Here is an 11,206-nt window from a genome sequence, read left to right as displayed (position 1 = left end):
GCGATGAAATTTGAAGCATATAGCCTCAACATTTGTCCAAGGCAATTTATTGCGTGCCTATCTCGTCATATTCCGTTTTGTATGTGTGCAGTCATGATCAGTGCAGCGTGTCTCACTAGCCAGTCGGTAAATAACAACCCTTTTAATGTCACCTTGAAAAACAAAGTAAGTCGAGCCGTCACGTTTACTACCGTGATTAACAAATATTTAAGTAAAACCGGATTTTAAAATAAAAAACCCAGATATGTCACGTAAACGAATAAGGAATCCTAATTGGTTGTTTTGGTTTCATACGTCACTTGAATTTTGACAAGGCCACCAAAGAGACAGTGTTTGCAACATATAATCCTTCTGCTACCCGTGTACAAACAATCATAGGAGGACAGCGAGGACTACACTAAGGACGTCGTTCCGTGGACCGCAGTAGCTGTAGCAGCCTGTTCGCATCTGAGGAGCTGTCCGACCGACCTCAGGGCGTGACCTGGATTGGCTGGACTTTACCCCTTACGTCGACCAAACACCTACTTCGTAAGTGAAGTGTAGACGTAACACCCATCAACCGACCAACCATGTGTACAATGTATAAACACATTAGGGAGCTCCGACTGTAGGGAACCTGTCTATTACGTCACCGTGTGGATTTTTGCTACCCGTGTATAATGATATCAGGGATTTCTTACTAAGTCAATCGGGAATCGTCGGCACTTTCCGAAAACGAAAAAATATTATCTCGTTTACGGAAAGTGCCGACAGTTCCCGATTGAGAATTCGGTATGTATACTATTTTACATGATTGGCGGTCTATTTCCGGGTGTACGTTATATTTTTTACATTGACAATTTCATAAAGCAACATTTTACCACAAATTTTCTGCACTAATCCAATAGTGCTGGACACACTAATAGTAATACGGTGTATATATACTATATAATACTATGCACTTATCTGTATCATTTATATCTACTACACCGTGCAACTAATACGTCATAAAACATGACATCTGAATGTATTTGTGATTTTATTATTTCTTCCACTTTCTTCCGCCGACGAGGTTTCCGACATGTTTCTCGAATACCGGAATTCAACGAAACTTTACATGAGTGTTCGTGTATGACAGGCGGTGCGCAAGAGTATTTTCGTTTTACGATCGGTCTTCCGACTGGTCAGCCGGACAGCGCCCTCTGATTGGTCAGCCGGACAGCGCCCTCTGATTGGTCAAATAAAGACATTGTCTGATTTTGATGAAATTTGGTATATAGGTGAAGTATGGCACTGTCAAAACAACTGCGGTGTTTGTTTTGTGTTTAAATAAATTGTCCGCCATTTCCTGACCTCTGATTGGTCGAAATTTAAATATTGTCGGATTTCGATCAAATTTGGTATGAGACAATGATCACTTCCGTTAGTTAGGTTTCACATTTCAACAAAATGACCCCCATATCCGTCCTCTGATTGGTCGAAATTTAAATATTGTCCAATTTTGATCAAATTAAGTATGTAGGTGTATCATAGGACAATGATCAATTCCGTACCTTAGATTTCACATTTCAAAAATATGGCCGCCGCTTTTTCCCTATGATTGGTCAAAATTTAAATACTCTCCGATTTGGATGAATTTTGGTGCATAGGTGTAGTATGGCACTACAAATAAAACTTCGGTGTTTGTTTTCTGATTAAACAAACAAACACCGCAGTTGTATATGTTTTGTGATTAAACAAAATGGCCCCAATTTTCTGACCTTTGATTGGTCGAAATTTAAATATTGTCGGATTTCGATAAAATTTGGTACAGTTGTGGGATCGCACAACGGTACACGATGTGCGGTGTGCGCACGATGTGTGCACGGTGTTTGAACGATGTGTGCACGAAGTGCGAACGATAAAAGATTGGACGATCATTGCTTGCGCACATTTGTGCGGACGATCGACGAACGTTGTGCGATAACAATCGCGGTTGGTGTAAATTGAGGAATGGCTTAACAATAAATACGGTTACGTGTTTATTTAAGTTACATCTATAAGTTTATCTTTCTTTCTATACTTTCTTAAATTTAGAAATGGTGATTTCGGTGTTTTTAAAGGACCTTAATCGACACATATAAAATTACAATACAGGCTCGGCAACACAAGTAAACATAGCCACTTTGAACCTGGACCGTGGTTTTCCCCCGCCCGGGGCACTTACGTAACTCGCCAAGGTGTGAAAACCAGGTGAAGGGGAGCTATAAACCAAAGCGAATGCAAATAACAAAGATTAATCGTCCAGTTGTGTTTTCATAACGGTCATACGGTATCACTTATCAGCTCTATGTGTCAGACAAAGGCCAGGTAAAACTCTGGTCACTCATCAAATTGTTATTTACCTGTTCTGTTACCGAGAAGCCAAACCAATTCTTGACAGTGTAACGGTCACTGTATACTTTGTTACACGCATTGTAAAATTGTACATAATCTTAATTATAGAGATGAGAGAATAACAGTTATATATATACAGTGTACATTATTGCATACGAGCCTTCCGTATTTTTTTCATTCCGTAATATTGATCAACAAATTGTACCAAATCGTACAGTTGTGCGTAGAGAAGCGCTCACCAGTTGTGCTCACTATGTGTGGACGATGTGCGGACGGTGTGTGAACGATGTATGCACGGTGGCGCACGGTGTTTTTGGTACGTTGTGCGGTCACACAACTGTATGTAGGTGAATCATGGGACGATCACTCGGCCCCCATTTCATGTCCTCTGATTGGTCGAAATTTAAATATTGTCCAATTTTGATCTTTAGTATGAAGGTGTATCATAGGACAATGATCACTTCCGTGATTTAGATTGCACATTTTAACAAAATGGCCTTCGTTTTTTTCCTCTGATTGGTCAAAATTTAAATACTTTCCGATTTGGAAGGAATTTGGGGCATCGGTGTAGTATGGCACTACAAATACAACTGCGGTGTTTGTTTTGTGATTAAACAAAATGGCTGCCAATTCCTGGCCTTTGATTGGTCGAAATTCAGATATTGTTCGATTTTGATGACAATTGGTATATTGGAGTATTAGGGGACTGCGAATTCAATCGCATATGTATTGTTGCCATAGCAACCACACAGACACTTCTGATTGGTCTCAATTCAGAAATTGTGCGATGTCACTCAAAGTTAGTATGTATATTGTAAGTGTATTATATGGCATTGCGAACATTTTCTGATGCATCTTTGCAACTATGGGGGTAGTTTGGGGGACATCTGTCATGGTCTCCCATTACAATTAGTACTTGTTTGTAATATGTTCCCAGACACTGTTCCCAGATGGACAATACTCGAGCACATAAGACTACCAAATGTTTTGTGACTGCCAACATAAAAAACTTGAATTTTATTTATTTCACAGCAATTAGAACCAAGCTACAAATATACATGTTAATAGACTCGCATCAAACGCTATGGGATTTCGTTCTTTTGTCTTTACGGGGCGATCGAAATTTAAAGCATAGCCTCAACATTTCTCTAAGCCCATATGTAGCTTGGTGTACATTTTTGTTTGCTGTATCTGTATCCTGTATATGTATAATACTGGAAGAGAACTCGATATTCGAGTATATTTCAAGGGTTAAAGGAGCGTGCTTTGATTTAATTTGATGGCAGTAAAGTTTTAAAGGTTTTTTAAGTCAGTTGTTTTGACCAGATACTCTGGGAGGTTGCTCCAATCAGTGATAGTACGAGGAAAAAATGAGTTCTTGTAATATAAATACTGTATATATAGTTTCAAAGTAATGTATATACATATAAGTACGGTGCCCAACAATGATTCTATATATAGATATATACTGCCGAGGAAGCCTTAGACGAAATCGATAAAAATCTATCATCTTATCCTTACCTTTATTACATCTACTTGTTGTTTGTTCGTCATTGTTTGTCGCGGTAGTTTTTTAAATTTTGTATTGTGATATTTGTAGGTGTCTTGTGATATGAGCATTGTATTTCAAAATAATTTGAATCGTATGACATGTTTGAAAGGTTTAATACTGAGGAAGCCTGAGGTGAGAACGATAAAAATCTGATGGAATAAGTCCACATAAGCACACAGTAACGGAATGACTAAATGACACATTTATTCAGTCTTTGAAAATTTGATATAACAAGCGAGTCAATGCGACCCGGGACATAATAAAGGTCTTCTTATTTTCGCACTGCATCGGCCACTGGGACAATGTGTTCTGAAAGTCGAAGTGGGGCACCTAACATTCTGGTAAGGCTGACTGAATACACCAATCAGTGAAATTAGCAAATATGTAGTACAAATGGTTAAACTTTTTATTCTTCTTTGTGATTGGGAATTCATTTACTTTTCATACTGTTGCCATTAACATAATCATACTAGGAAGTGTATACTGACATACGACATGGCAAAATCCTAGTTGACCTAAAGACCGTTGTGACACGTGCACTACTACTGGTCTATAGGAAATATATGGTTTCACCCTCTACCAATAGGCACTGAGGAGATATTGCAACAGTAACTTATGCATTCGGAAGTCCACTCTTTATTTATGGCAACAACAGAGCCAAAAGCTCTCGAAGCAGTACTTGTGGTTGGTCCTTGGAGGGGAAATGCGTTTCAGATTATTGCCAACACAGACATTAAATAAGAATAAAAATCCGTTCACATCAGTTTCAACATTTAAGTTGTGTTTTTCCTGCATGTCAACTGACTGTATAGTGTTCTTTTTTCCTAAAGTATTATATAACTATGTAAATAATGTATCACTAAGAAAGCATGTGTCTGGCGTACTTTCAGTACTTTCATTTATCCTTAAGCAGGCAAGGTTTTATTTTCCATTCTACTGACCCATTGTTGCTCACTCATTCATTCCTATATTTTTATTCCGACATTTCATTTTAATACGCCATACTTAATTATCAATTTAGTCCAGATACATATATGATTATATAACAAAGGCATTTTTACACTTTCCATCCACAATTTTTACCAACGATCACACGAAAATGTACGAATTACATTCTAGTACCCTGCCATGATGTCGGAAACAAGCTGCCATCGAAAACGGAATGTGAAACCGTTAACATTTTTGTTTTTGTTAATTGGCATTAAATGGTTGATTCAATTCTTTCAAGCAAATACCCATCGTTGCATTCAAATTGAAATTACGCATTGATGCGAGAACTGTTTAAACAATACTGTTATTTATTTCAATAAACGACCAACCCGCAACCGACCATCATCTTCGAAATTCCTCTTAAAGGCATGCAGGCTTTGCTAAATTTCGAAGAAAATGGTTTATTTTCATATTTTAATTTTGTTGAAAATACAAGCAAAACTCCAGTGAAAGACAGCTATCCTAGACATGTTAACCAGTTAAAAAAACATCGTTCAAAAACATATCCCTCTCCCCTAATACGGTCGAGTTTCATGTGTGATAGAAACAACTGCTAAGTCAAATATGTCGGGTAATGAACACCATTAAAAACCTATATGCATTAGGGTATATGAACAGAACAGAGTAATATTATTATACATTCTACTTAAATGGTAAATAGAAAGGTGAGGCTGTTTGTTATAGACTTGCACACCTGCGGTTTATAAGATTATATATTTTACTGCTTGTTCTTGTTTAGAGTTGTTATTAACATTTTAACTAACGGTATTATTTCCTTATCGATAGCTTAAGTAGTAACAGCAATTATTGTCAAACACAGAAAAGTATATAACGCCATTCAAGAAGCAGGCGATTGTGATTTAACCGATTAAGCTTGCAACAAATGATAAGACAATTTATCTATATAGGCGAAAGGGCAAACTGAATACAATGAGATGGATGTTTTAACAACTCTCAGCATGTTTTCAAATTTTTCTCCTGTACGAATATATGGATTTTACCTCCGTTTTTCTCACCGAAACTTACTCCGAACCAAATAAAGACGCGTATGAGATACTTTCTTTGTAACAACAAATATTGTTCGAAATTAAAAGATCGTTCGTGTTGTTTCATATTGTGGGTAAGTCAGAATCCGAGATTTTGGCACGTCAGTTGCTTCAAAGGTCATAAATTCATCATACTTATTTAACATTTGTGTTCATCTGATATATGTACATAGCTAGATGCGTCCCATTCACGGAACTGCTTCTGTCAGCAAGATTTCAATATATTTGAACATATGACAATTCAGTTACATGTCTGAAGTTTATACACGTGCATGTATACAAGAAAGGCAAAACAAAATTCCCCGAAAAGTTTGGTGAAATGAAAAGATGCATCAATCATACCAACAATATTCGTTGAGGCTCCATTTGTAGTATCGATAATGGTGACCTAAAATTGTGGCCTACCCTAGTTTAATTCAAACTCGTGCCGGTTAAATTCCATCGAAATTTACAGAAAATGCAGCTGACCTAGCAGCGATGACAAGCTTTTTTGGTAAACGTCTATTTTATGGTAATATCAAACTTGAACTTTGAGCGATCACAAATGCATGTATTTTTAGTTGTCCTATGCATGCCCAGACAGAAATCTTATGACCCTTGGCGAAATGCTAATGATGGAGTGATGAAAAGCTGTTTTCGATCATGATATACTTTTAGTGAAAACAATAATTAACCTTTTACTGATCACGCCCGTCATTCTAACATTCAAATTCATGTTCGAAGCAAACATTCTTGAGAATCTTAATCAAAATCCACGAACAGATGCCAGAATGACTGGTCGGTGAAATTATTATTATCAATTAAGTAACAGTGACCTTGACCGGTCACGTACACATTCAAACATGTCCGAATTTTGTATAGGGCGATTATTTATTCGAGGATTTGTCAAATCTTTGAGAAAAGGCTGCAGAATGTTAACAAGAAAGTGTTTCGAAAGGGCGGAGGGGTGACGGATGGCTGGGCGGATTAGATGAACATGATCTCGCAGAGGAGAGAAATCAGTATCATTGGTGTGTGATCGTGGATACATTGGTGTGTGATCGTGGATACAGGTTGGTGTTTCCTTTTCTTAAGACACTGGTGACTTTTCTACGGGGGTTAATTTTTCACAGGACGAAGGGAACCAAATCGTTAGGGAGCCTTGTCCCAATAGAAGTCAACGTGTTTAACAGTAAACCACTCGTGCCCAAAGCCAATAATGGGGACAAAGGGTTTGGGGTGTTGCTGAGGGATACAGACCAAATTTCGAAACATTTGCATTAACATATTTAATGTAAATAATTTGCATTGGTTGCTTAAATATTCAGGTGAACGATACAACCCCTTTGAGCCTCTTGTTATATACCTAGTTGAATAAAGAATTTTGTTTTTTATTTTTCTAATTTGACATCCCATTCAGCCGTATGTGTACTCTCACTACATATACTATATGTTAATTTTAAATTTAGCTCATGTGAAACCATGACTAACATTTGAAGTATGTTTTCTTCAAAAATAGGCATATATAGTCATTTTTTTAAATATCGTTTGAATTCCATCACAATTGCAGCAGCAGATTTTGATCAGCACAGTAATAATCCAGAATGGTGTAATGAAATTATAAAGATATATACATGTAGTAAATACGAGAATGATCGTCGAAATTACAAGATGTAAGTGCTCCTACTCGACTTCCGTACCTGTATAGACGTATACTTATATAATGAAGCGATACATTTTTACGGAGATATCATAAAATATCTGATAACTTTTGTTGTCTGTTATACATTGTAGGTCCAAGTCAGTCGTCTGATGTTGAGTTGGGGTTTAAAACTAATTTAGAGACGTCCCTGTTTTGAAATTCTAGACAAGTTCCATCATGCCTGTAAGTATTACTTAATGTTTATTGGACTTTTTAAATTGAGTCTGTTGATCGAAAATAAATATACTTAAGAAAACAGTGGTATAAATTATGTTTCCTTACCCACTTCCCCACTTCCCCGGTAGACAGACCTCCAGACTGCAATAGCTGGTTCCCTTCCACCCTAGCCTTACCTCAACCCTTGAATGGTTGTCTATTTCTCTTGTCATAGGCTTATCTCGAGTCCTAGTATTGTATAATAACTTCCGCCTTTGATTTACCTCTAATTATTGGAAATTTGTCTATTTCCCCTCCCCAACGCTGTATGTTGACCCCTTATCATCATATGTAGTTTCTCCTAGTGTCAGAGTTGGACAAAGGGCATGTGTTGTAATTTGATGTACAACTGGGTTATATAATAAATAAACAAACATTTTATATGTTTAGTATATTTGTACGAATGTTAAAATTATATTTGAAAAGATTTGTACAATACAATAAGATATACAGAAAATGTTGTGGTTATACACTGGTTTAAAGAAAAAATCATTCCCCTCATTTCTTCCAAGGGTAAAATCATATTTAAAAGAAAATGCTTTAACTTCTACAACGTTTAAGGCATTCGATTCCATTTACTGAAATAATACGTGCAATGCAGACTTAACATCGCTCATTGGCTATATGTAGAGGTTTTATATAAATCTATGTTTAATTTTGTACAACAACGATGTGTATTGGCGTCATATTATGTTGTCATAGAATGATACCCGAATAATATTATGATGCTATAATATCTTTAAAGAAAGCTTTACCCTCTCACAATTGACACATTTTCACAAAATGGTTAAGCAATAATGTTGAGATTTTTTTATTCATCTATTGGAGAAATTACTTAAAAACTCATTTTCGTCAAATGTTATGTTTGTTATGAGGCAAGCAACTATAACAAGAATACGTAAAGCTTCCCTACTACATTATAACGTCTACATTGGAGTGTAGAAATATCGTCGCCATGTACATCCACAATTGTAAATTTACCGGTGTTAAATATATTTAACATTATGACAGCATTCATATGCCTGATACACAATATGGAAATTACGACAAGAAAAACATGTTTATACGTATGGTCGAGTCTCTATCAATATTTGAAATTCTTCTTCGTTGTAAATACTGAATTGAAAGATCAAACAAATTTGACTTGTTTTGCTATCAATGTCGAAACTCGAATGAGATATTTCTCTAATAAAAGTGCTTAACCATTTTAGGCAAAAGATGTCTCAAAGGACCAACATTTTTGCGACGAGGTAAATTCTGAAGAGATTGATAAAATGCAAAACGGCTCGAAGTTCCTTGTCCATGACTATAACGGAGATGACGATCGACTACGCCAAGTTGATATGATAAATCGAAAACTTCTGAAATGGACAGGCGAGAAAATAAATGGTGAATTCGTTATGCACAGAAGAAACCTTAGACTGCGTATTAAACTCCATGATTTAGAAAATTGTACAAATGAGAATGTTAGTTACATTGAAATATCAACGAATGACCAGGAAAACAGTATAGAATGTTGTCTTGCGGAGGATGGGAATCCAGCCTGGGTAAACACTAAGACGTGTTCGTCATTACTGCTGTGGAACATCCTGAAAAGGATTCTGACTTATCTAAGGTCGGCAATCGAATTGGCAAATCTTGTCTCCACGCTGCTGTCCTTTACTATATTTCAAAACTTACGCAATTGGTTCTCACAACGGCATTAGAATGGTTATAAAAGAAAACAGGGTACAAAAAGTCTGACAGTAAAAATAATGAATGACCAATGGAATAGATTTTCAACTTTCAGTTCTTATTTAACTTTAACAGAGATAAACCATTGGTATGGTACAACCACCTCTGGAACTTCGTCGTACTTGTGCTCTCTTTACTGTAGAGAAACAATACAATACTCTGTCATCAACTTTTATAACCGCACCCACTAATGTCACGGGTTTTTTTCAGTGGATGCAGAATAAGTGCAGATTCATCCACTTTGTTAACATTAACCCTTAAGCTGAAGGGTATATATCTCCGGGGAGTACTAATATTTGTTGGTTTAAGCGTATGTCTAGCAATTTTCACGTGATTGAAAGACCAAGAAGCGAATGGAGCTCGTTTTCTTCAGCAGTTGTAAAACATTGTTGACTGGTGTATGTTTTGAGTTATTTTGTTATATTTAGGCAAAACATGCTTTCAATTTGTATCCCTGTTAGTCCATCCACAGGGAAATGTTTTCGCTTCTCTCATTATTTATATAATGTCACTTATTTTTGCGTTTTTATCGCAGTCAAACGTTTTCTTAACTTCATTTGAGGTAGTAACAACGAAGATCATTCATATATTTGGAAGGGGGAGAGGTTTGTAGATATTACATATACCACCTTGAACTCAAATCTCCTATTATACCGTTTAAATTCATCTATCTGCAAATCATTTTTACGTAAATCAAAAGTGTTAATATTCTCATTTTTACAATACAATTCAGGTGTAATCTTATTTTAACCTAGTTGAACTAAAACATCAAATGAAGGAAAAGACGTCTCATTACACTTCATCGTATAACCAATTGAAGAATGTAAAGAATTAAACAAGTTAACATAGTTCAATTTGTTATTTTCGACACCTGCTGAACTTTTTACATCCTTCAATTTGTAAAAGAAGACCTGGTGAACATTTTCATATGCAGACTAAACAAGTTGTAATAAAGACAATGAAAATAATCACCAGTCGATAGCGATGTTAAATAGATTTGCCTTGTTGATTATTTTTTAGTCTGCATATATATATATAATTTCCGTTATTGTCCAGATAGACTATTGCTATTTTTATCATTTTTTGTGTAAAATAATTATAACTACCGTGTCATTACTAAATAAATGATTCTATGGTTTGAATACTGAGCCTGTGTTTTTTCTTTTACTTATTGATACAAAAGTCTATCAATATCACTAAAAATACAATGTATGACTTCTCAATGTCAACAGGTGAATAGAGCGAGTTATCTAAAAGTAACGACATAATTGAAGAGACTGTCACAATCTTCAACCTTTCTTTGGCTTTGAATGAATGTGTTTCTTATAGCTTATATGCATTTTAGCCAGTTAACAAATAAATTGACAAGGATGACAAATTAAAATGTAAAATTATTCATCACAGTTCAATGACGAGTAAAACTTAATTCCTCACAAAACCTATGTTGTATGATGTGTTCCACACTTGTCAACATTTTGAATATTATAAACATACCCTTATCGATATAGATATGTATATATATATAACCAAATAGATAAATTGATTCTAATAGGTTTATATATTTTGATTTGGCAACACATTGAGCGGTCGAAATTGATGAAGGCTAAGGTGATACAATGCCCCCCCCCCCCC

At 35.8% G+C, this 11,206-nt stretch overlaps 1 long non-coding RNA gene across 1 annotated transcript; it reads left to right on the top strand.

The window, feature by feature from the left end:
- Positions 1-325: 325 nt before the first annotated feature.
- On the top strand, positions 326-10,718 carry LOC110457553. The gene is made up of 3 exons (XR_002463695.1): positions 326-528; positions 7,717-7,807; positions 9,052-10,718. It is a non-coding gene; the product is annotated as an uncharacterized LOC110457553 (long non-coding RNA).
- The last annotated feature ends 488 nt before the right edge of the window (positions 10,719-11,206 follow it).

This window comes from Mizuhopecten yessoensis, unplaced genomic scaffold (assembly GCF_002113885.1).
Source record: "Mizuhopecten yessoensis strain PY_sf001 unplaced genomic scaffold, ASM211388v2 scaffold9211, whole genome shotgun sequence".
Lineage (NCBI taxonomy): Eukaryota > Metazoa > Mollusca > Bivalvia > Pectinida > Pectinidae > Mizuhopecten > Mizuhopecten yessoensis.
Note: the sequence above shows the minus strand (reverse complement) of the source record. Positions and strands in the feature narration are given on the sequence as shown.